This window comes from Mirounga angustirostris, unplaced genomic scaffold, assembly GCF_029215605.1.
Source record: "Mirounga angustirostris isolate CCGP_5_RB_7025 unplaced genomic scaffold, mMirAng1.0.hap1 SCAF_10, whole genome shotgun sequence".
Taxonomy (NCBI): Eukaryota; Metazoa; Chordata; class Mammalia; order Carnivora; family Phocidae; genus Mirounga; species Mirounga angustirostris.
The window spans coordinates 33836176-33861090 of NW_026991718.1; the positions used below are offsets into that span (position 1 = coordinate 33836176).

General features: G+C 45.1%; 1 long non-coding RNA gene and 1 other non-coding gene across 7 annotated transcripts in view; both read left to right on the forward strand.

Moving 5' to 3' along the window:
- Positions 1-5645: 5645 nt before the first annotated feature.
- Positions 5646-5776, forward strand: LOC123852196 (small nucleolar RNA SNORA63). Its single transcript, XR_006792810.1, has one exon. It is a non-coding gene; the product is annotated as a small nucleolar RNA SNORA63 (small nucleolar RNA).
- Positions 5777-8030: 2254 nt separating this feature from the next.
- Positions 8031-24915, forward strand: part of LOC123851018 (uncharacterized) — a 37404-nt gene continuing 20519 nt past the window's right edge. Inside the window, exons 1-4 of one of the 6 annotated variants that reach the window (XR_010405541.1) lie at positions 8031-10355; positions 15738-15843; positions 16552-16620; positions 18835-21156. This is a non-coding gene — a long non-coding RNA (uncharacterized LOC123851018). Of the gene's footprint in view, positions 10356-14703; positions 15844-16551; positions 16621-18627; positions 18700-18834; positions 21157-24915 lie in introns of those variants that run through there. The other 5 variants (XR_010405542.1, XR_010405544.1, XR_008506852.2 and 2 more) reach the window with 5 other exon arrangements.

Sequence of the window (24915 nt, forward strand, 5' to 3'; positions counted from 1 at the left end):
TGCATTTACCAAAGATTTTTTCCATCTTCTCCAAGTTGATAAAATTTATTGGCATAGAGTTGTTCTTAATATTTTCTTATAATACTTTTAATATTTGTATTAATATTAAAATATCTGTAATGATATCACCTCTCTTATTTCTGATACTAGTAATTTATATCCTTTCTCCTTTTCCTGATAAACCTGGCCACAGGTCTATCAATTTGATTGATCTTCCCAAAGAAACAGTTTTCAGTTTCATTGATTTTTTTTCTCTAATGTTTTTGTTTCCTATTTTGCTGACTTCTTCATACTTATTATTTACATTTTTGTGCTTAGTTTAGGTTTAATTTGTTCTTTTTCTAGTTGCTTAAGGTGGAATCTAAGATCATTAGTTTGAGACCTCCCTTCTTTTCTAATATAAGTGTTTAGTATGTTAAATTTCCCTGTAAATCTATGTTTTGGCTGAATCTCAAATTTTGGTAAGTTGTGTTTCCATTTAGTTCCAAATATCTCCTAATTTCCCTTCTGATTTCTTCTTTGACCCATGGATTACTTAGAATTGTGTAAATTTGTTCCCAGATATTTGTATATTTCCCAGATATCTTTTTGTTATTACCAGGTTTTGCCCCAGATTAATTCCACTGTGGTCAAAGAACACATTTTGTCTTATTTGAATATTTTTAAATTTCTTAAGGCTTACCTTACAGCTTAGAATATGGTCTATCTTGGAAAATTTTCTGTGTGCACTTGAAAAGAATGTGTATTCTGATGTTGTTAAGTGGAATGTTCTTAAAATGTCAAGTAAGTCAAATTGGTTGATAGTATTATTCAAGTCTCTCATATCCTTAATGATTTTCTGTCTACTTGTTCTATCAACTATTGAGACAAGAGTATTAAAACCTTTATTATAATTGTGGACTTGTTTCTTTCTCCTCTACACTTACAAATATTTCACTGCCAAGTCCACATATGATACCAGTTAATTCAGAATCTCTGGGAGTATGATTCAGGCATCAGTTTGGTTTTTTTTTAAACCTCTGAATGATTCCAATGTGCCGCCAGCTTTGAGAACCACTGCCTTATGCAGTCCACATTATGGATTCAACAGATTCTCAAATGCATTGTCTTATTTAATACCTTTGAGGTAGGCATTATTCATTCCCATTTTGAAAATGAAATTAAGCCAGGGCACTTGAGTAGCTGAGTCAGTTAAACGTCGGACTCTTGATTTCAGCTCAGGTCATGATCTCTCAGTCATGGGATGGAGGCCCACATCAGGCTCCATGCTGAGCCTGGAGCCTGCTTGGGATTCTCTCTCTCCTTACCCTCTGCCCCAACCCCCTGCTCACACTCCCTTGTGCATGCGCTCTTGGTCTCTCTAAAAATAACAACAACAACAACAAAAATTAAATTTTTTTAAATTAAATTAAGTCTTGGATACTTGTCCAAGATGACACAGTTGATCAGAGAGTCTAGCTGGGATTTAAACCCAGGTTTTCTAACTTAAAGTTGATCACTTTGAGCTACTTGTATTTTATTCTGTGAGGTATGTTTATGGACTTGAATTCTATCTGTATTTCTATTCTGTCCCTCTAATACACTCTTTGGGGTTGTGGGCCGGAGCCATGTCTAACCCAAAGCTTATAATTTGCACTGGACCTACCACAGTGTCTGTACTCTGGAGATGATTCTAAGGTTTCTCTTTTTCCTCTTGAAATATCTAAGTGTCTGGGGTCATCTGACCACAAAATGGTCATCAATCTGCCTTTTTCATGGTCCATCCACAACCTAAGGTTTAAACCAGGCTGTAATTAACCCTGACATACAGGCTTGTCTCGGAAAACCTTCTCAGGCTGCAGACTATCAGCCTGCTTCACTCCATTAATATATGACATTGGCAACCAGGGACCAAGTTTTGCCCCCAGCCACCCATACAAATTTGGGGCAAGATTCTGAAGGAAGAGCAGGTTGGAGTGGATGCATCTCCTATGTGTAAAGGCTGTCTGAGTGCTTCCAAGTGCCAGCACACCATGATTAATTATGTTGGCCAAGGATTAATATTTAAAATCAGGAATGATTTGAATCATTCCTCCAGGTGAGTTGCTCAGCTGCCCCCAGGGAAAGGATCAATCAAAAAAAAAAAAAAAAAAAAGACCATTAATGCTTTAGAGACAATGTGCATTCCAGAGAGATAAAGAGAAAGACTAATGAGATAGACAAGGACTAAAGCTCTTTGGTGTGCTTTCTCTCTCTTGTTCATAGGTATGTCAGCTTTAGTATAGACTAATGAGTCAATGTGAGTTTGTTCCTTCTCGTAAATATTCAACTATGCAAATCATTTTCCCCAAACTGCCTTCTTGGACCTATGTTCTATATCTGTTATCTTCAGATCCCCTTACCTGACTTCTCTCGTTATCAGTAAGTCACATTCTGAGTTCAAGACTTGGTAGTTGCTAATGTGACTTTTTCTGTGTTCTGAATGTTTTCTCCATTATTGCCCAAAGTAAAAGACAACCACAAAAAGTGAGGGAGCTTGGGTATTTTTTTAAAGGATTATTTGTTACCCAAACAAGTCTACAATATTAAAGGTATTTAAAAAGAAAAACATAACTCATTTTTCCACCACTTTCTCTTCTCCCAAATTTCTTTCCAGTCTTCATTTAGATAAAGAACCTCATGATATAAGGTTCATATAATTCCTGTGTTCTACTTTCTTGTTTAACGTCACTTAAACACTTTTCATTGTCCTTGTATAGTCTTCCTAATTTTCATTTTTTGTGGCTGCATGGTTTTCCATAGATATACCACAATTTGTTTAACCATTCTCCTGCTGCTGTGCATCACGTTGTTTCCCAGTTTTCACCATTATAAGTGATTATTCCATAAACATCTAAGTACATATAAAGATTTCCTCTCTTCTTCTTTTGAATTATTTCCTTTGTAGAAGTTGCTAGGACTGGGGGCGCCTGGGTGGCTCAGATGGTTAAGCATCTGCCTTCGGCTTGGGTCATGATCCCAGGGTCCTGGGATCGAGCCCCACATCAGGCTCCTGACTCAGCGGGGAGCCTGCTTCTCCCTCTGCCTCTCTCCCTGCTCATGCTCTCTCTCTCTCTGTATCTCTGTGTCCCAAATGAATAAATAAAATCTTAAAAAAAAAAAAAAAGTTGCTAGGACTGGGCGCCTAGGTAGCTCAGTCGTTAAGCGGCTGCCTTCGGCTCAGGTCATGATCCCCGGGGTCCTGGGATCGAGCCCCACATCGGGCTCCCTGCTCAGCGGGAAGCCTGCTTCTCCCTCTCCCACTCCCCCTGCTTGTGTTCCTGCTCTCGCTATCTCTGTCTCTGTCAAATAAATAAATAAAATCTTTAAAAAAATTTTTCATTAAAAAAAAGAAGTTGCTAGGACTGCTATTGCTATGTGGAAAGGTTTGAATGATTTTAAGGGGTGATGAGCCCTTAAAAAGGCAGTACCACCAGGTTCATAGCCCATGCCATATCTTGATTTATAAAATTAATTACGACACGGAAGGGCCAAGATACTTCCTAAAGCATCACTTACTTCAGTCTTATCCCACACAGTGGTGCAAGTAATAGAAGATGAATGTATCTCCGTTAGCTTATTCCTTACTCCATTGTAACCTACTAAAAAAAAAAAAATCAATTCCTCCCACATTTTAAGTGATGACCTTTGCAATAAGTCTTAAGAAACTCCACAACAAAACCACGGGACAAATCAAAGATGCACCTCCTGTGATAAACCCTAGAAATGAAATGAAGGCATGCAATGTGTGCAGCAGGAGAGCGGTGGGGAGGGGATGCAGGTCAGATATGATTGGAACGCCAGTGTCACAGTTGTCCCCTGCAAACTGGTCTCTGGGAGCTGGGTCAAGGCAGCCACGTTGAAAGCCAAACACAGACAGCAGCTGTTGAGAATGTAAAGTCTCTGGCCAGAGTGGGTAGAGAGCTGGGTGTGGTTGCCCAAAGGCCGATTTCCACCCCACCCTATAGGCCCAGTGACGGGATGAGAGGAGACAACTTCCCGTGGTGTGTTCCAGTCCTCCTTTCGGGGCTTAGTGGGAACATCTATGAGTGCTGGAGAGGGCTGCAAACTGCCTGTTGCACCACACAGCTCCCTCAACATCATCATCCCTGGAAGACACCCAGTTCTGAGAATGCCAGCGTCCAGAGAGCCAGGATCCAGGACTGACCTGCAGCTACCACACAGTCCCAGCTATAGCCCTGGTATAAAGTACAAGTAAATCCCACCGAGGGACTAACTGAGACTTCAGGGAGTATGTGGGTCTTTCCTACATTGCACAAGTAAGTGCTGAGCTGCATGGGCCGCGCCATCCCCTTCAACTATTTCTCAGAATGTTTGACTGGGAGCCCCTGCAGGCTACATCACTGAGCAGAGAATCTTCGTTATGCATTTCAACATCACTTTTCTTGGAAACTCTGACTGCTCCACTCTCCAGAAAAAATCCGTCAAATTTTTCGCTTTGTTCAAGTCATAATGTGAAAACTCCCATAATCAAATTCCCCACATTAGGACCCCTGCTGATGTTACATAATAATTGAGTCAAGAAGGAAAACAGGAAGTCAGACACTGACATCTTTTCTTTTTCTTTCTCTTTTAACTTTTTTTTAAAAGATTTTATTTATTTGAGAGAGAGAGAGAGAGCACACGAGCAGGGGGAGGGGCAGAGGGAGAGGGAGAAGTGGGCTCCTCACTGAGCAGGGAGCCCCATGCGGAGCTCAATCCTGGGACTCCAGGATCATGACCTGAGCCAAAGGCAGACAGACGCTTAACCGACTGAGCCACCCAGGCACTCCCTCTTTTAACTTTTTAATCATGAAAATTTTTAAACACACACAAAGCAAGAGAGAATGGAATAATAAACCCCCATGTCCCCACCACCCAGCTTGAATAATCTCCAAATGTGCCAATCTTGCTCCATCTGTCACCCCGCTCCACTCCTATACCCCCACAAATATGCACATTTTTCTTCTTTTTTTTAAAGGAGTTTTTAATTTTTTTTTTTTTTTTTTTTTTTTTTTTTTGACAGAGAGAGACAGCGAGAGAGGGAACACAAGCAGGGGGAAGTGGGAGAGGGAGAAGCAGGCTTCCCGCCGAGCAGGGAGCCCGATGCGGGGCTTGATCCCAGGACCCTGGGATCATGACCCGAGCCGAAGGCAGACGCTAAACGGCTGAGCCACCCAGGTGCCCCTTAAAGGAGTTTTTAAAAGCAAGTCCCAGACACAGTGTCATAAATACTGCAGCATATATCTCTAACCAGCAAAGACTTTGTTTTTTGACGTAACCTCTGTGGGCACTAGTATTAATTTAAGAACTATTGATATTTGTTAGGCATTGAGTATTTGGTGCAAGATATTACAGTAAGATCCTTTACAGTTTATTTCTTGAAATCTCTCAGCTCAGCAGAGAAACACCTTGGAAATTCACAAGCTCCCCAGGAGAAAGAAATGCCCTGGCCTGGAGAACATTACTATTTGCATTTTACTCATGAAGAAAACTGCTCAGCCAACTCAGGGTAAGCTGTGGAGAGGCTGCAGTCCAGGAGATGGCAAAGCTTGGAACAAGAGGCTTGTCAGAGCCTGACCTACTCCATCCCGCCTTGATATTCAGGGTATTAGAAGGGCATTGCGATGCAGGATCTAGTTACAATGTAGCTATAAAGTGCTGCCTTGTCTTTACCCCCTGCTCCAAATAAAGCTGTTACCTTTCTAGCCCTGTCTGCCATGGTGCTTAGCAGCCAGGGATGCATGGTCTCAGACATGTTTACCAAGTAAAACACTGACTTGAGGGGCGCCTGGGTGGCTCAGTCATTAAGCGCCTGCCTTCGGCTCAGGTCATGATCCCAGGGTCCTGGGATCGAGCCCCGCATTGGGCTCCCTGCTCAGCGGGGAGTCTACTTCTCCCTCTCCCACTCCCCCTGCTTGTGTTCCCTCTCTCGCTGTGTCTCTCTCTGTCAAATAAATAAATAAAATCTTTTAAAAAAAAATTTAAAAAAAGGGCATTGCTTCTCCATCTGAAAACTGGCTTTTTTTTTTTTTAAACTACCTTACACCTACCACTTGAATTTACATTGTGAAGATAGAAACACCCAGGCTTCTTGAAAAGGTAACGCCTTAAAAAAGAGCAGAAGACTTTTGACAAATCCACTTTACTTATCAGGCACGTATGCATCAAGAGCACAGGAGACGTTGCTTCATGCAAAAGCAATCTCAGTGTAAGTATTTCTGTTTACTATATGCTGTTCCTTTGCAATCCTGCACCTAATCTATGTATCTATACTCAGGAGATTTAGGCAGAGTAGCCACATTGGGTTGGCTTACTGCAGTAAGGATGGAGACTGCCTAAGCATAGCCTTGCGGGGAGTCTTTGACTCAAGGACAGACTGATAAACCCACTCTCAGTCACGAAGATCCCACACTGGCTTTGGGCTTCTGCCTGCCACCAGGCCTTCTAATTGAGTCTCCTATACTAGAAACCCCGGGTCGGCTGACACAGGCAGGCAGCATACTGCTGATCTCCCCTTGTTGTTTTTTTTTTTAGAACATTTTTTTTTTTTTTTTTTTTTTTGACAGAGAGAGAGAGAGATACAGTGAAAGAGGGAACACAAGCAGGGGGAGTGGGAGAGGGAGAAGCAGGCTTCCCGCCGAGCAGGGAGCCCGATGTGGGGCTCGATCCCAGGTCCTGAGATCATGACCTGAGCCGAAGGCAGACGCTTAACGACTGAGCCACCCAGGCACCCTGATCTCCCCTTGTTAATGCCCTCCTCCACCCAGCTCTCATCACTTTATGCAATTTGCTACCACAGCATCTGTCCTGGACTCTGATTGTCCCAGTTTGGACAGGATGCCCTCTTCAGGTCCAGGCAACTGTGGCTGGAGATTGGGACAGTTATACAAAGGAGCTGCTGGGAGCTACAGTTGTGGGTGAGGGCTGTGCCTAGAGAGTGGGACGAATTTTGTAACCTGAGCCAGCACTGTACGTAATGCCCACGAGAAGCTGAGCTGTTCTCACGTAGTTTGAGAAATGTTCCCTCCGTCTAGACCACCCTTCAGATGCCTGAGGTATGTGACTTGCCCCTTTGCCACTTTCCCTTCTTTCAGGTCTCTGCACAAGTCCCCATTATCAGACAAGCCTTCCCTACCACCCACGTCCAATAACACACATCCACTGCCGCTAGCAACCCCTTTATTCTGCCTTGTTTCCCCTTATCACAACCTGACACATTTTTTTTTTTTTTTTTCTATTTTGGCCACTACTGTATCCCCTCAACTTAGAACAGTGGCAGGTATAAAACAAGGGCTTGACACATTTATGCTGAATGAGCAATCTCCTCAACAACAAGGTCTTGTGGGGCGCCTGGGTGGCTCAGTTGTTAAGTGTCTGCCTTCGGCTCAGGTCATGATCCCAGGGTCCTGGGTTGAGCCCCGCATCGGGCTCTCTGCTCAGGGGGAAGCCTGCTTCTCCCTCTCCCACTCCCCCTGCTTGTGTACCTTCTCTCGCTGTGTCTCTCTGTCAAATAAATAAATAAAAATCTTTAAAAAACAACAAGAACACCCTCTCTCCCTCTACCCCTCCTTGCTGAGCATGTGTGTACTCTCTCTCTCGTTCTCTTTAAAAGAAATAAAGGGCACCTGAGTGGCTCAGTCGTTGAGCGTCTGCCTTTGGCTTAGGTCATGATCCCAGGGTCCTGGGATCGAGTCCCACATCGGGCTCCCTGCTATGCGGGAAGCCTGCTTCTCCCTCTCCCATTCCCCCTGCTTGTGTTCCTGCTCTCACTTTCCCTGTCTCTGTCAAATAAATAAATAAAATCTTAAAAAAAAAAAAAAAAGAAAAAAGAAAGAAAGAAATCTTAAAAAAAAGGGGGGGGCGCCCGGGTGGCTCAGTCGTTAAGTGTCTGCCTTCGGCTCAGGTCACGATCCCGGGGTCCTGGGATCGAGCCCCACATCAGGCTCCCTGCTCCACGGGAAGCCTGCTTCTCCCTCTCCCACTCCCCCTGCTTGTGTTCCCTCTCTCGCTGTGTCTCTCTGTCAAATAAATAAATAAAATCTTAAAAAAAAAAAAAAGACTATATCCCTCTCAGAGCTACACCACTGAAAGGTGTTCCTTCAACAACAGAAAGATTTATTACTTTCTTCCCCCACAGAAAAACCGCAAAAATATTTCCAACTTGACTCTAGTAGTGAGTTCCAAGTTTCATTAAAGAACTGGCCAGATGCTTCCTCCTAGCTCGTGTGGGAAGAAGTTAAGATAAAGAGCATTTGAAACTCTACCTCGACACACCTGCCTCATACCTTATTCCCTTCTGATACGTCTTCCTGTTTCCCCCAGGTCGGGGATATAGACCTGCCTCCCCAGGCACCTGGGGCTCTGGAAGCCCCCTGACTCCTCTCCACCTGGTATTAATAACAGATGGCTCTTATTGAATTGCACACCTGCTGTAAACCAGGCACTGCACCTTACAAATTGTCTCAAACTCTTAACCCCCAAACTGGAAGAAGCTGTAACCTGAGTGCTATCTGGACAGCCCCTGTAACCTTGACTTTTTCTTTTTCTGCCTTTGTTACCAGGAATCACTTTCTTCCAGTGTATTTGCAGAAAGGGAGTTGGTCTCTCAGCTCCAAAGCCGGTCCAGGCTGCGGCCTGTTCCTCTGCTTTCACCTGCTTCTAAATTCCACATTCAGCCAAGGTCTCCGCTCGCTCTGGTGTGGGTCCTAGCCTATGCTCTGAGGCTGCCATTCTTCTTCAACGTGACACTGACCGTGGTCTCAGGGGTGTAGTAGACAGAATAATGGCCCCCCAAGAATGCCCATATCCTGGATCCTGTGAATGTGTTACCTTACATGGCAAAGGACTTTGCAGATGTGATTAAGTTAAGGACCTTGAGATGGGGAGATTATCCTGGGGAACACGGTGTAATCACAGGGTCCTTATAAGGGAAAGAGGGAGGCAGGAGAGTAAGAGTCAGAAAAGGAGAGATGGTGAGGGAAGCAGAAGTCAGAGATGTGAGGAAGGGGCTGAGGAATGCAGGCAGTCTTCAGGAGCTGAAAGGGGTAAGAAAACAGATTCTAGCCTAGAGTCTCCAAAAGGAACACAGCACTGCCAACACCTTGATTTTAGGTCTTCTGACCTCCAGATGGGTAAGATGATAAATCTGTGGTGTTTTTAAACCACTAAGTTTGTGGTAATTTGTTATACTAGCAAAAGAAAACAATTCAAGGGATGACGCAGGGAAACCACACTTGTCTTTGTTGTCTTATACACACATGTGTAACCCACTTCGTTGTAAGTTTGGGATAAGTACAAGGGGAAAAAAAGGTGGATATTAAATATGATTGTTCCCAGAGCCCAGTGGAAGAAGGAAAAGCCCTTCACAAGGTCCCTTCATCATCCCCCATTTCCTAGCACTGCTCACCAGTCCAAGGCCCACCCTCTTTTTCTTCATTTCCTCTGTAAACCCACTGTTCTCTTCTCCATGGTGAAATTCATTCACTCAGCAAACATTTACTGAGTACCTACTATGTCCCAGGCACTGTTCTAGGTATTGGGAATAGAACAGTGAACACAACAGAAAATAATATAAGCTATCACAGGACTTATGTTTTAATGCAACCCTCCTTTCATGATATTCCCACCCAACAAGGTCTACCCAACCCTTACCCTCTACCCCAAATATGATCATCTGTAAGATAGAAATAACCCACAACAATATACTTCTCCAAAGTCTGAGTTACTCCATTAAGGATCATGCCATGTAGTTAGATGATTCCCAGAGTAATCCATGGTGCGCTTCATTTCCCCAGTTCTTGTTCTCTTCTGAGTCCCTCTGCCAACACAAAGTCAAGATACCCCTCCTTATTCTTCCTGTGGTCTTCTTATCTCCTGTGAGTAATTCTTAGATCACATACACACACACCCCAAAGACAACCATCAGTCTCAGTCTAAATCCATGTTAAGGAGGCTGCCTTCCTAACAGTAACATATTCTGCCCAACTAAATAAAGATATGGCTTTACTTTTTTATGCAGAGCAGCCCCAATCCCCCCTTCTCAGCTTCCACCTGTAGACTGCCTATGTGTGCACCAGAAACACCACCTGTCACTGTGTCTTTCTAAAAGGAAAGACCTTCAATTGTTACCATCATCCCCTGCTACCCAGAGAACAGGTAGAAGTTTGATAGATGAGCTTTTTTGATACATCGAACCATGTGAAATTCCTACCCAGGGCTTCCTCTACTAACAGATTCCATAGGAAGTGAATCCGCACCCTGTGGCCCCCATCCATAACAAACCCTGGAGCATTACGAGACTTTTCTTCTTCCAGTTCTAGAAGGAACGCCCAAGGGTAAGTACTTTTTTTTTTTTTTAAAGGTTTTATTTATTTGACAGAGAGAAAGACAGCCAGAGAGGGAACAAAAGCACAGGGAGTGGGAGAGGGAGAAGCAGGCTTCCCGCGGAGCAGGGAGCCCGATGCGGGGCTCGATCCCAGGACCCTGGGATCATGACCTGAGCCGAAGGCAGACGCTTAACAACTGAGCCACCCAGGTGCCCCAGGGGTAAGTACATTTTAATCACTTAAAATAATCCTCCCCTCTTCTCTTATGGTCTTTTTTTAAACAAAAATACACAGGTACCGTCAGGCAAATACTTTTGATTAAAGCAAACGTTAACTCTCTGGGCATTGAGAATTGCAGAAGGAAAGAGTAAGCTATCGATTCCTATTAAGCTTACCACCATTAGCTCTATAAGGCTGGTTGTGGAGTAATTGCAATATAAATAATACACGGATTATGTGTTTACTTGGTGCCAGGGACTTTACTAAGTTTACTAAGTAAAGCATTAACTCATTAGTCCTCACCAGTGAGTCACCTCACCTGTCCATATTTTACAGATGAGAAAGTGGAGGTCAGGAAGGGTTAAGAAAATTGTTCCAAGGTCACACTGCTCTTTGGTGGCAGAGCCAGGGCTCCAATGCGGGCTTTCCTGCCAGCCAGACCCTGACCACTATACGATACTGCTGTTCCACGCTTTAATACCCGGGAGGCTATTATCCAGGGTAGTACCTTCCCATTACAGTGGAAAACTTCCAAGTGAAGATAATAAAGGAGGAAAGGAAAGACAGCTTTCATGAGCCAATATGATCACCCCGAGAATTAAAGATAGATAAGAAGAAACCTGAAGCCAGGAACAAGAAATGCTTTTTAAATATTTTTATTTATTTATTTGAGAGAGAGCATGAGAGGGGGGAGGATCAGAAGGAGAAGCAGACTCCCTGCCAAGCAGGGAGCCCGATGTGGGACTCGATCCCAGGACTCCAGGATCATGACCTGAGCCGAAGGCAGTTGCTTAACCAACTGAGCCACCCAGGCGTCCCAAGAAATGCTTTTTAAACAGCCAACTGGGGCTCCTGGGTGGCTCAGTCAGTTAAGCATCTGCCTTTGGCTCGGATCATGATCCTGGGGTCCTGGGATCAAGCCCTGCTTCGGGCTCCCTGCTCAGTGGGGAGCCTGCTTCTCCCTCTCCCTCTGCCTGCCGCTCTGCCTACTTGTTCTCTCTCTCTCTAGCTCTCTGTCAAATAAATAAATAAAATCTTTAAATAAATAAATAAATAAATAAATAAATAAATAAATAAATAAATAAATTACAGCCAATTGAGCACTGGTCAGTTGGAAAACTTGTGGTTTAGGGTGGTGGTGTCGGGACTGGTGGCAACATTTATTTTGAAAGTGTCAAGGACTGCCACCTCTATTTAGATGTCTTTAATAAATGAGAGTCTAAAATACTCTAAAGAGAATCCCAGCAGAGACCACAAGCCAAAAATCCTTGGCTTCCAAAATAACGGGGGCTGCCTCTTCCCAAGTTACCATGCACAGAAGCAAAACTTGGCAGGGTCTGAAACAAAGGATTTTGGTCTTGTTCCTACCATTGCTTCCACAGAAGGAAGCAAAGCAAGCCACTGGGTTCTATCTATAGCAACTCCTGAGCACCCAGACCTTGCCAGGTGCTGCTCAGAAGAGGATCCCACCCTGCTCTTTGCCCAGGGAAATCGGCCCTTCTGGAGGCAGCTTTTAAAGACCTAAGTGCAGGGCGGGATTCTTCTACCCTTACTTATTTTCTGCAGAGTTCTGTTTCTTGGGGAACTTTTCCACATATAATCGAGCTGCTACTCTGACACCATTTTCATTGAGTAATTCATGGTGATATCACACCAGCCAGGCACTAGGGGAAGCCCTGCTTTTATGGGTTGGCTCTTAATTTAGGAATTTTTATTTTCTGACTTCCCTCCCTTTTTTGCTGGACTCCACTGCTTTTGAGCAAGATGCCTGAGTGGTGAAGTGTTGCCTGCTTTTGAGAAAAGGAATTCCTGCTGGTTGAGAGGCAAGTGATTGAGTGAAGGCAAAATGTGCGTCCTGTAATAGTACATCTTAATTGGAGAGTTGGCAGGAGAGGAAGGATGTGTGGGCCCAGTGTAGGCTCTGTGCTCATGATGGGGTTCATCAGGCCAAGCCCAGAAGGCTGGCTAGGGATTCACAGTTGCTCCCTGGTGGGTGCCACAGTCCTGTGTACCCGGGGAGCCAACGGGCTCCTCTCCGGCACCTGGGCAACCACATCTAACCCACATCCCCACCTTCCTTCCTCACCTCTCTGCTGTTCTGTGCAGCGAGCTGAGCCGGCAAAGGCAAAGGCGAGCTTGGCAAACCTCGCCTGTAAAAGCCTAATCCAAACAGCATGTCCGCTGAGCTCAGCGGGGTGACTCATGCGCAGTGATGTGTGAGGCCAGCGAGCAGAGATTAGGATCTGGCCCGCCCGCCAGCCTACCCTGCACTTCCTTTGATCAACTCTGATGGTTTTTAATTCTGCAGAAGTGGCTTCCTGCCAGGGGCAAACACTTCTTGGTGGAGGCTGGAGCCCTGTCGCTGCTGACCTATTTGTCAGTGGCAAGGCCGGTCTGTGTGATAGCGCGGAGATACCCTGGGCTGGCAGCCCACTGAGCCCAGAGGGGAGCCTCTCTCTCTCTCTCTCTCTCTCTCTCTCTCTCGGAGGTGCCCAGGGCGACATCAGAAGCTGGCTCCTTAGCCAACACCGGCAGGGCCACGCGTGTGAGCAGCCGGGGCTCTAACCCTGGTGCTGGCATTGGTTAAGTCACCCGGTAGTAAAGAAAAGTGGGGCTCTCTCTAGGGGATTTGTTTTTTCTTTTTTGTAAACTGGGGCATCTCTAAGGACAGTATCTGGCACAAAATGGAGCACTCTCTGGGTTCTTCAAAAGTTCTTTTTTCACATCTGTTTTGCTGGAAATGGAACACATTTGGAGTATAGGACTCTCTTGAACTTTTTTGGTCCCCAGCTTGAGTGGAATGGGTTTGCCTCTGGACTCTTCCAAATCCCCTCAATGACCGATGCCAAGCAGAGCACCTGAAACCCGGGTCTCATTCTCTCTCTTTCCCTCTCATACCCTATCTGGCTCTCTCCTTTTTCTCTCTTTTCTCAGAAAGTGGATGAGTGATTCTCAACCTTGGCTACACGTTTTAACCACCCTGGGGAGTGCAAGGGGGTTCCAAAACATCCCTATGCCCAAGCTCCACCCCAGAATAATTCAATGAGTCTCTGAGGGTAGGACCATACATCAGCCATCTCTAAAGCTCTCCATTGTGCCGGCAAACTTGGGAATCACTGAAATTTGGGGGTCTCGTGGCATCCACCGTAAGCCCTAAGAATGGTTCTCATCTCCCCGTCTGTCCTCCCCACCACCATTCAGTTTGAGGGCCTTCTGGAGTCTGGTGTGTACTTTAACCACGTTAAGGTAAGATGGTATCTGGTTATACAAAATATTGGCTATAATTTTGAATTATGTGTATACCGGAACCAATTCCAAATACGTCTTTGCCCCATAGATTCTTTTCATTTAATACAAATGTTCGTGTAATTTTTTTTAAAGATGTTATCTGGTTGGGATAACTAGTCTACATATTAAGAATTTGCTCATCTGATTAAATGTATCTACCATCCCACTGAGACTTAGAACAGAGAATGAACATGAGGAACTGAAATGCAGAATAGATGGGTCTCACAGGGAAGAAGTAGGGGATGGTTCAGCACACAGAGCAATGATCAACCCAGTTAGAATTTCTGGGAGGCAGGTTTGTTAGTGCTGGTGACAGGCTGTGAGTAGGGCTTCCAGATAAAATAAGGACCTTTAGTTAAATTTGAATTTCAGATAGGTGGCAGATAATGCAATATTGGGGACATATTTATACTAAAAAATCATTTGTGGTTTATCTGAAATCTGAAATTTAACTGGGGTTCTCCATTTTGTTTGCAAATCTAGAAATCCTAGTTGAGGATGGCAGGCTAAAGAGGAGAATCTTGGGCATTTGAGGGAGTGGTAGGCCTCACCTGGGTGGTTACCGCCCTCCAGGAGGCATAGGGAAAGCGCGCAGACACATGGGCCTGTCCCAGTGACTGGGGATTGCTACTGGCATGTAGTGGGTGTGAACCAGGGTGCCAAACATACTGCAGTAGGTGGAATAGTTCCAATGGAGGATTGTCCCGTCTAAAACGCCAATGGTACCCAGACCAGTGCCACCTATTTCGCCATTTTACTGAGAACTGACCCTATCACCTTCACATAGTTGCTCCCTAGAAAGCAGTGCACTGGCCACTCAGAGAAGTTCAGAGAGTGCCCCCCAGGAAAGAGCCAACCAGACAAAGTCCCAGATACTTGTCCCAAAGCCTCCTTTAGTCCAACCCAACCATACAGCGGGTCCAACGAAATGAATCCAAGCCTTCAAAGCTTACAATAAGTACTGCCTCCTTCAGGAAGCCTTCCTTGACTGCTCCAATCTTCACTGATCTGTCTCCTTAACCCCTAAAATCTTTATTCTTCTAACTTAGTACTTGAACATATTCTTATAATACTTTCATGTGTTCTGGCCTGTGAGTTAGTCTCTCTAACTAGCCTGGAGACATCAGAAAAGTGAGATCAAGTTCTGGGTGACTTCGATCATGTTACTGATTTGTTGGTTGGCTTTGCTATTTGTTACTCTGGTGGCAGGGGCGCCACCTGGGTGGCTCTGTCAGTTAAAAAGCATCTGCCTTTGGGTTGGGTCATGATCCTGGGAGAGCCCCACATCGGGCTCTCTGCTGAGCAGGGAGCCTGCTTCCTCTTCCTCTGCCTGCCGCTCCCCGTGGTTGTACGCTCTGTGTCAAATAAAATAAATAAATAAATAAATCTTTAAAAACTCTGATGTAGCTGAAATTAAATGTACAAAAAGGTGAGGCAATTAAAGGAAAGATAAAAAGGGAGATGAGAAACCACATAGAAGAAAGGGAAGAGCAGGAACCGGAGAGAAGATAATTTTGTCAATGGATATTAAATTTAAGTCTGGGCTCCCTGACAGGCAAAGCAAAAAGGGAAACAAAATTGGTTACATCACTCTTATTGTCTGAAAAAAAAGGAAGCAATATCAGCTCATGAGGAAACGTAATGTCTTTCCTCATGCTAAAAGCTAAGTGAAATTTATCAGATCTTTAAAAGGCAGGACTCTGAGAAACATAATAGATAACATCTTCACTTGAGTTTTCAGAAGATACAAAAAATGTGGGGGGGTTTTCCTATCTCTTATGTTTCCTTTGTAAGAAATTTGGGACTATACTAATGAACCTTGGCTCAGTGAAGGCATTTTTATAACGAGCTAAACTAATATATTCTAAATGTATTAATTTCCAGTGATCTGATTAATAAAGGGGTACTGAGAAGTTTTCAACTGCCCAGAGCTGTTATGACGCCTTTATGTGTGGCTCCCCTAGCAGCTTCTGACAGCCTTAGGGAAAAGGTGAGGATGCTGTAGAAACTAGGCTGTGGTAGGGGGTAGAGGAAGGATGGCTGGGAACAACTACATTCCACTTCCCACGCGACCTTGCTCCCTGCGAGCCAGAATCAGACTGCTGGAATTACCCACCCTGCCTAGAAGGTACTTCCCAGCCACATCCCCAGGAAAAGGATAAAGGAAAACAGTGTGTCACCAAGGGCCCACCCCAGAGCAGGATCTTGGGAATGGCTTGAGACCCTCCCTGACCATGTGTACCATCCTTTTATGAGTGCTACATTTGGGGATTAGTTTGCCGCTCTTTAAAGGCAGAGAACAAATAATTAGATGACTCAAAAAAGAATTTCCTTTTTTGGTTTTATTTGGGTCTTCTTCTTCTTCTTTTTTTTAACCAACTCCCTAAAACAAACAAAAAATAAACCATAGATTAAACCGCCCCTCCCCTCCCCTGGGCTGCACAACATCAGGAGAGGAAACTGTGGCCTGGGGCCTTGAAGGCTGGCTGATTAGCACACATGTTCCCCCCGCCCTACCCATCACCCCCATCTCCGATGCACTAGTCCTTGTGCTTGGTGGCTAACAGTGACAAAACCAAGATGCATCACCGTATGTCAAGATTCACAGATTATCGAAAGACTAAGTAGCAGGTCTGGGATGGGACGTCGAAGCCAAAGGTAAAACTCTCTGACCTAGGCTTTGCTCTTCTGTTTTTAGATGGTGGCAGCTTCGATTTCCTTCCTGCTGGCCCAAAAAGGATGGCTGGAGCAAGCAGAGCTAATCTAGGTACAGGTGGAAGGGCTGCTTGAGCCATCAGGAAGCCTCCCCACCACCCGGTCTCCTCTCCCCACTGGAGGCCGGGGAGGGAGAGAGACAGCCTGGGAGACGTCTTTCCCTCCTTCCGTGAGAGGAGGTCAACTGGGTTGTGCTGACCTTGCTTCCTAAAGGGCTTGCTTCTCAGGTCAATGGATACTGCCCTTAGTGCTAGAACGTGTATACCGGACTCATTTCCAACTCTCTGGTAGGCCAGCAATGTTGATCCAGGCTCTCCCCTTCACTTGGGATTAGAGGAAGGGGGGTTAGTTGGGGTCATTTTTGGCTACCCAGCATCTGAACTCCTCTCCCAAGCTCAGGACATTTACTGCCTCATGAATCTTAGTACCTTAAGAAAGAGCCCCAAAGGCCAGATGCTTCCTTCTCTAGTCTCTTTTGGACATGGACCCACAGCGGGACTTGGTCAAACAGGTGTACCTACTTCAAATGGAATCAGACATTAACTGGCACCGGGGCACCTGGGTGGCTCAGTCGGTTAAACATCTGCCTTCAGCTCAGGTCATGATCCCAGTGTCCTGGGATCGAGCCCCGCATCGGCTCCCTGCTCAGCAGGGAGTTTGCTTCCCCCTCTCCCTCTGCCCGATGCCCACCCCCCCAATCTCCGCTCATGCACACACTCTCAAATAAATAAATAAAATCTTAAAAAAAAAAACAGAAGAAGAAGAAGGAGTTACTGGTACCAACAGACAGGGACAGGGGAGAATCCTTTCTGGGGGATGTTGCAGGGCAACAAAAATATCCAGGCTCCCAGGGCAGTGGTGCCCGTGGTGGTGTCCAGTGTCCAGGGCTGAAGGTGGTAGCAGGGCGATATGGTGCGGAACCACTGGGCAGCAGCTGCCGTGGTATCCTCATCTCTCCCTTTCTATGCTGTGACCGTGCCTGTGGCCTGGGGTATGATCCTGAGTTCCTGGGCCCTGTGTTTTCTGAGCCTGTTTCTCCAACCTTCTCTGTGATTCCGTGAGTTACTCGATAGCCTTTCAACGAATTCCTTTTCTGCTTAGATCAGAGTTGGTTTCTGTTGCTTGCAACTGAGAACCCTGACTCTGTCCAACTACAACTGGTTTCAGTCAATCGTTTGCAGATGCTTTTTTTTTTCCCCCTCACTGCCTGCATTCTTCATGTCTCTGCCCTCCTGGCAATTCCACAAGTAATCCAGAAAAGGAGGAATAAGCACGCAGAGAATTTGACCACAGCTGGGAAGTAAGCCAAGAGAACTCTGAAGAACGTGAATATTAGATCTCTCATTTTGTCAGGTGGGGTGGATGCAGGATTAAGGAGACAGAAAGCTGTAGGCTGTCCATCATATTTTATTTTTCAACCGAATTTGGTTTTACAGTGATTAGCCATGGCACTTAAAAATCCCATGAGGGTATGGACCAAGTCTGTCTTGTTTTCTCTAGTACCTAGGTCATACTGGATACTTAGTAAATACTAGCAAAGGGGTAATGATAGAAGTCTCGGAAGAGAATTCAAGGAAGAGAAGCTTAATATATCCTTAATGCCTCTTAAAAAAAAAGAATTGTCTCAACACTGTGGGAGCTGAAGATTAAGGCCTGTGAGTCGAGCCAACACTGCAGATATTTGATTGTGTTGACTGAAGAGCAGGAGCCTGGAGCTTTAGCCATCACACTGCCAAAGACAGAGAGACAACACACTCCCAGGCAAGGAGAGCCTGACATGGGTCTAGCCCAGATAGAATGCCGGTCTATTTCTTCTTTGGAAGGGGGCCTGCAAAGCTGAACTGAGATGGTTCTCCGAAAAGCATTTTGAATCAACTTCAGGTGTATTGACAGTACTTGGTTGAAACCCCAGAACGGGGTGGGGGGTGGGTAGAGTTAGTTTGAATCTAGAAAACCAAGGGCAGGTTTCCCTATCAGCTACCTTAACTGTGTAAGAACCTCAGTCCGTCTGTTGTAAGCTGGTTTTAAGTGACACTGACATTTGGATTTGGATCCACAGGATGCATTTGCTACAAACTGACTCTGATTCTAATTCTTGTTTGTGACATTAACCAATGAAACCTTACCTTAGGTAAGTCTCTTAACTAACTTGGTCTCAGCTTTCATTTCCCAATTTCAAAATCCCTGGTTTTAAAACAGAGGGTTTGGACCATCTCGTTCACCCATTTCCTCTCTAACATGTGACCTTTCTATTATTTTCCTTAAGGACAAGAATCATGTGTTCTTCTTCAATATACCCTTCCGTCCAAGTACAAAGCTGGACACGGCAGGCACACAGCCTGCAGTATGGCTGTGTTCCAGAGAGGCCTAGGCCAAGACTCCTCTAAGAACTTTCTCGCGCCGGGACCTAGGGCCAGCAGTGATAAAGTTCGAAGAGGAAGAGCACTGGCATCCTTTGATCTGTAACCAGTACCAGAGCCTTCTAAACTGCTCGAAGTGCTCAGGTTTGCTTCTGGAGCTGGACTTCCAAGGCCCCCACTTCGAGGCCAGGCTCATCTTTAAATTCACATTGAACAGTAGAAGATGGTTAAAGCCAACACTTCCAATACGGTCTGGGGCTGATGGAGGAGAGAACGGTGAAATATCATACACATGCATCTATCTGTTAAAGCTGTGCTCTAGAACTTGGTTTTAACATGCGGAATCTGTGGCCACCCTGTCTGCCCGGGGAGGGTGCTGCGATGCTTTCCATCCTGGGCTTAGAATGGTGAGTTATAAGCAACAGCAGACAGGATGGTCATCTTATTTCCTCTGCTTCCTTCCGGGGAACAGGCAAGCGGACTGCAGAGAAAAGAGAGAGGGGGAGGAAAATAAGTAAATGCCAGCATGCGGAGCAGGGAGGAGAGTGAATGGCAACAGGCGTGGGAGCTCAGCTGCCAGCAAAAATCTGATGCTCTGCATTGCTCTGAGGAGAGGAGGCAAGTCTTCCCGAATCCAGGCGCCCCAACATGATTGTGAAAGCCACACCCGTGGGCCCACAGACAGCCAACACTGCTGTAGAACTAGTGAGACACCTTGGGAAGCTGCTCAGGTTTCTGGAGACATCTCTGTAAAAGCTGCCCTTCGTTCCTGGGGGATGCTTGGAACCCCAGTGGGAGGCGACCCCAGAGCTGCCCCCCAGAGCTGAAAATCCTTTTTTTTTTTAAGGCAAAGTTAATTTCAGAAAATTTTGTTCTCAATTTTGTTCTAGGGCTCAGAGCCAATTCCTTCGTTCCCAGTGGCGGCCGGCAGGGCTGACTGAGCAGGCACAAAGAGCTTTGAAGTCAACAGAGGTAGGCAGGGCAGGCCCCAGTGGAAAACTGTGAAGTCAGCAGAGTTATCTCCGGCACTCCTCCCTTCCCCCTTGCTTCCCCTTTCTCCACCCATTTCCCCCTCTCGGCTTCCAGCTTCTCATTTCCCAGGGGACCCTGGAACATATGAAAACCCACCCCTCCAAAGATATGAGGGGGCCAGCTCATGGCTCCAGCTATCAAAGTCTGCTTTTTTCTCCCCACGTCTAAAACAAACAAAGGCGTGCATTCCATACATTTCCTAAGGAAAGAGAGTGAATACAGAAACCTTGTCCTTTGTGCTCTCTTGGTGAAACCCCAAGAGCCTGGGGCCTCAAGTTTGAAGCTGTCTTCCTGCCTCCTGGGGCTTTAAAAGGAATCAAAAGTGCCTCAAACCAATACATCTGCTTGGTTTATGGCTCAAATTTAAACCACAAATTATAAAATGATAAATCGCTGTTCGAATCTCTTCCAGGAAAGACTATGTTGTCAAGATTAAGTTACAGCCTCATGGCCCTATGAGTGAGCCTCGCTGCTGACTAACTCTCTCACTCATTTTCCTGCTGGAGATGTTTTTTCTTTGTGAACTTTCACTGTTTCTGAGTACTTTAAACAAAGAAAATGACCGAAGGCAGGAAAAACATCGGGGACTTCTTAACCCATGGAGCCTTTTTACAGGCTTTATTATGTAACGGCTGCTTTCGTTTTGTGAGTACCAAAGGAAGTTGAAGAAATCTCTTTCTTCGTGAGCACTTAACTGCCAGAGAACCGTGAGACAGGGCTTCACTCAGGTGGGCAGCGACGCTCACTTCAAAACTCCAGTTGGAACGCGGAGTGTGTGGTAAATCAAAGCTGCCTTAAGGAATCTGGGTCTTAAAGTGTCTGTTCAGTGATTTGGGCAGGACTGCAGCACGAATTACTGTATTTCGGCCCCACGAAAATCAATTCTTTGGAATTCTCTTACGGGGCCTGGTCTAGCGACAGAGGAGTGTGACAAATAATGGGGCCCCATGCATGCTTTCCCATAAGGATGCTCCTCTCCGCCAGAGCTTGGGCAGGCGGAGGGAGGAGAGATGAGATCCTTGATCGAGGCCCCTACCTTGCCTGCCTGTGGGTCTGTCACGCTGACCTCAGTTTGATGACCTGAGGCTGCAGGAAGCAACTGAGCATCCATGGTTGTTTCTCCAGCCCAGTGCCTTGGTTATACAACCCCGACCCGGTTTCTCCAAGGCCACTCAAGTCCTGAGGACCATCAGACGGTGAGTCAGAATCACTGCACCATTTCCTCCTAAGCTCCTTCTGGTTTAGTTTACACCTCAGCCCCTTCGGTCTCTTTCTTGGGGTCCCCAGGCCCTGCGTGGCAGCTTTTGTCTCTCTCTTCCTTGAGGTCCCTGGGTCCTCGAGGCGGTTTTCGCTTTCTGACATAATTCCACGGGATCACCGGCGCCAGCCCCTGCAGGCCTTGCCCCAGCTCCTCTTGTCTCCGCTTTTCCTGAAGTCGGCCTGCTGTCTTTACTGCTGCTTTTTCTGGGACACTTCAAGTTGTGGAGAGAGGTTTTTTTTTTTCCCCCTGTGATTATAGCTCTTTCTTCCAGTTTTGACTAGTCTGGCGTCTCTCTGATTACAGCTCATTAGGACTCCTGAAGTTAGAAGGCACTTTTTTTTTATGCTGCCTTGTTTTTATTTTTTTAAATAACATGCATTATAACTTATTTTTTGTTTTTTTGGGGTTTTCTAAGATTTTATTTATTTGACAGAGAGAGAGAGAGAGATACAGCGAAAGAGGGAACACAAGCAGGGGGAGTGGAGAGGGAGAAGCAGGCCTCCCGCCGAGCAGGGAGCCCGATGCAGGGGCTCGATCCCAGGACGCTGGGATCACGACCTGAGCCCAAGGCAGACGCTTAACGACTGAGCCACCCAAGCGCCCCTATAACTTATTTTTGCAGGGCAGTATAAAGATGAAAGCAATCATAGTCATGAGTCCCACAGTCCACACAACCCCAACAGCATTAAAAATAATAGTCATAAAAGTCGTGAATAGGTGGGAAGAAAATAAAAACAATTTTAAAAAGGTATAAAAGGAAGAATAAAAACTTCCCATTCTGCCTGCGTCCCTCCCCCCAAATATAACCACTCTTACTATTTTTTTATTCTTGGTACTACATATTTATGTATGTCCTTTAACAAAATTTTACATAAAAGCAGTCTTACTATACTTATTCTGCATTTTGCTTTTCACTCAAAATGCAACCTTAGAGATCTTTCCACATGTGCACTGCAGATATACTCCCTTCTTTTTTTTTTTTTTTTAAGATTTTATTTATTTATTTGAGAGAGGGAGAGTGCACACACAAGCAGGGGAGGGGAGAGGGGAAGCAGACTCCCTGTGGAGCAGGCAGCCGGAGGTGGGACTTGATCCCAGGACCCTGGGATCGCGACCTGAGCCGAAGGCAGATGCTTAACTGACTGAGCCACCCAGGTGCCCCATATACTCCCTTCTTTTAATGTCTGCAGAGTGTTTGTTAGAAGAGAAAGTGCCTTCCAAATGAAAGGCACTCAATTAATGTAATTCCTGCCCCCTTTCTGTCCCTTTACTTCTTCTACTCCCTGAGGACAGAGTGACTTACCTGACTAACAAGCTTGGCAGAACAACCTAGATGTGCTGGGTTCAGCTCTGCCCTTTCTGCTCAGCACCAAGTTACCTGCAGGGAGTGTGCCTTCTGCTGCCGTAGAAGTAGGCAGAACTGGCTGAACGGCTGCTCGATTCTGGGTTTCAGTGGCACGAAATGTCTCTCTCATTTAATGTGAGATTTCATATGGTACCACATCCAACTTTGTCTTTTATCAGAGTTATTTAAGTCTTCATCTGCCAGTCCTTTGTTTTATTTCTCAATTCGTTCAGAACTAGAGCAGGGAAGAAGACTGCCATTTATTGGGCCTACCTAGGGTCCCCAAATATTATTCCTTATTTAGATATATCAAAATGTATTTGATCAGTTTCCTAATGATGAATGTTTAGGTGGTTCCAGTTGATGGCTTAAACAGATAACACCTCAGCAAACATCTTTATGCATATACCTGGGTGTACTTTGTGCAAGCACATCAATGGGTAAATTCCTTATATTACAAGTGCTGGGTCAACAGTATGTGCCATGGTGTCCCAAATAAAGATGGGAGAAAAAGCCTCCCTGGAAAGGAGGTACCAAGATAATAAACTAATAATCATAATGGCAACAATTAACATTGAGTTATTTCTTGTTGTGTGCCAGATTCTGGGCTAAGCACTTTGTATATGCTCATGTTTTTTGATCCTCCTAACAACCAAATGACCTAGTGACGATTATTCACTCCATTTTACAGTTGAAGATCCTGAGATCAAAACTGTTAAATGATTCGCCCAAGGTCATAAGACTACTAACTACTAACTGGTGGAGATGGAATCCAAGACCTTGTTTGTGTGATTGTCTGTACCTCTGACCACCTGATAAAGGTGTTGCCTATGACACAGAGTGGGTGGAAGCCTGGCCAAGCCCTTGAGAATGTGTGAGGACCATTGATTCAGGGCTCAGCTCACACATGTATACATATGTAGTAGAGGGACTAAGAGTACAGAATCTGCAGCCGGGCTCTGTGGGTTCAAATCCCAGCTTAGCCTCTAACCAGCTGTGTGATAAACACCTAGCTTTCCTCATCTGCAAAATGGAGATTTTTAAGAGAATTAAGTTATTTAATATTTGTCAAGCACTAAGAACATTGCCTGGTATAGAGTAAGGCCTTCATAATTGTTTAGGGTTTTTGTTTGGTTGTTTGTTAGTAAATTTTTATTTTTTTTATTTAAATTTAATTAATTAACATATAATGTATCATTGGTTTCAGAGGTAGAGGTCAATGATTCATCAGTCTTATGTAATACCCAGTGCTCATTGCATCACGTGCCCTCCTTAATGTCCATCACCCAGTTGCCCCACTCCCCTCCCCTCCAGCAACCCTCAGTTTGTTTCCTAAGATTAAAAGTCTCTTATGGTTTGTCTCCTTCTCTGTTTTATTTTTTCCTCTCTCCCCCTAGGATCCTCTGCTTTGTTTCTTAAATTCCCCATATGAGTGAGATCATATGACAGTTGTCTTTCTCTGATTGACTTATTTCGCTTAGCATAATACCTTCTAGTTCCATCCACACCATTGCAAATGGCAAGATTTCATTTTTTTGATGGCTGAGTAATATACCATATCTTCTTTATCCATTCATCTGTTGATGGACATCTGGGCTCTTTCGATAGTTTGGCTATTGTGGACATTGCTGCTGTAAACATTGGGGTGCATAATTGTTAAGTAAAATAAATTCAAATAAAATGCAAGTATATGTAATAAAAAGTGAAAGTCCCCCTTGTCCTTAAGCATCTGCCTCCACCTGACCCCATTCAATCCTACTTCTCTCTTTAGGGGTTAATTGTTAGTGTCCATGCCTCTAGACTTTGTTCTGTTTGGTTTTTTATATGTATTTATCTTTATACGTATATAGTTTTATTTGTGTGCCTATGCTATCGGAAGAATACTTTACCATAGTGATTAATAAATGGACACTGGAACAAGACCATCTGAATTCAAATCCCAGCTCATCTACCTGCCAGCTGGATGACCTTAGACAAATTACATAACCTCTCTGAGATTCAGTTATCTCATAATCTCCACAATAGGGAAAAAGCCAGTACCTTCCTTGTATGGAGACGAGATGAATTAATATATACAAAGTGGGTTTTTTTTTTTAAAGATTTTATTTATTTGACAGAGAGAGAGACACAGCGAGAGAGGGGACACAAGCAGGGGGAGTGGGAGAAGGAGAAGCAGGCTTCCCGCGGAGCAAGGAGCCCGATGCGGGGCTCGATCCCGGGACCCTGGGATCATGACCTGAGCCGAAGGCAGACGCTTAACGACTGAGCCACCCGGGCGCCCAATACAAAGTGTTTTTTTAAAGACTTATTTATTATCTATTTTAGAGAGAGAGAGTGTGTGCACAGGAG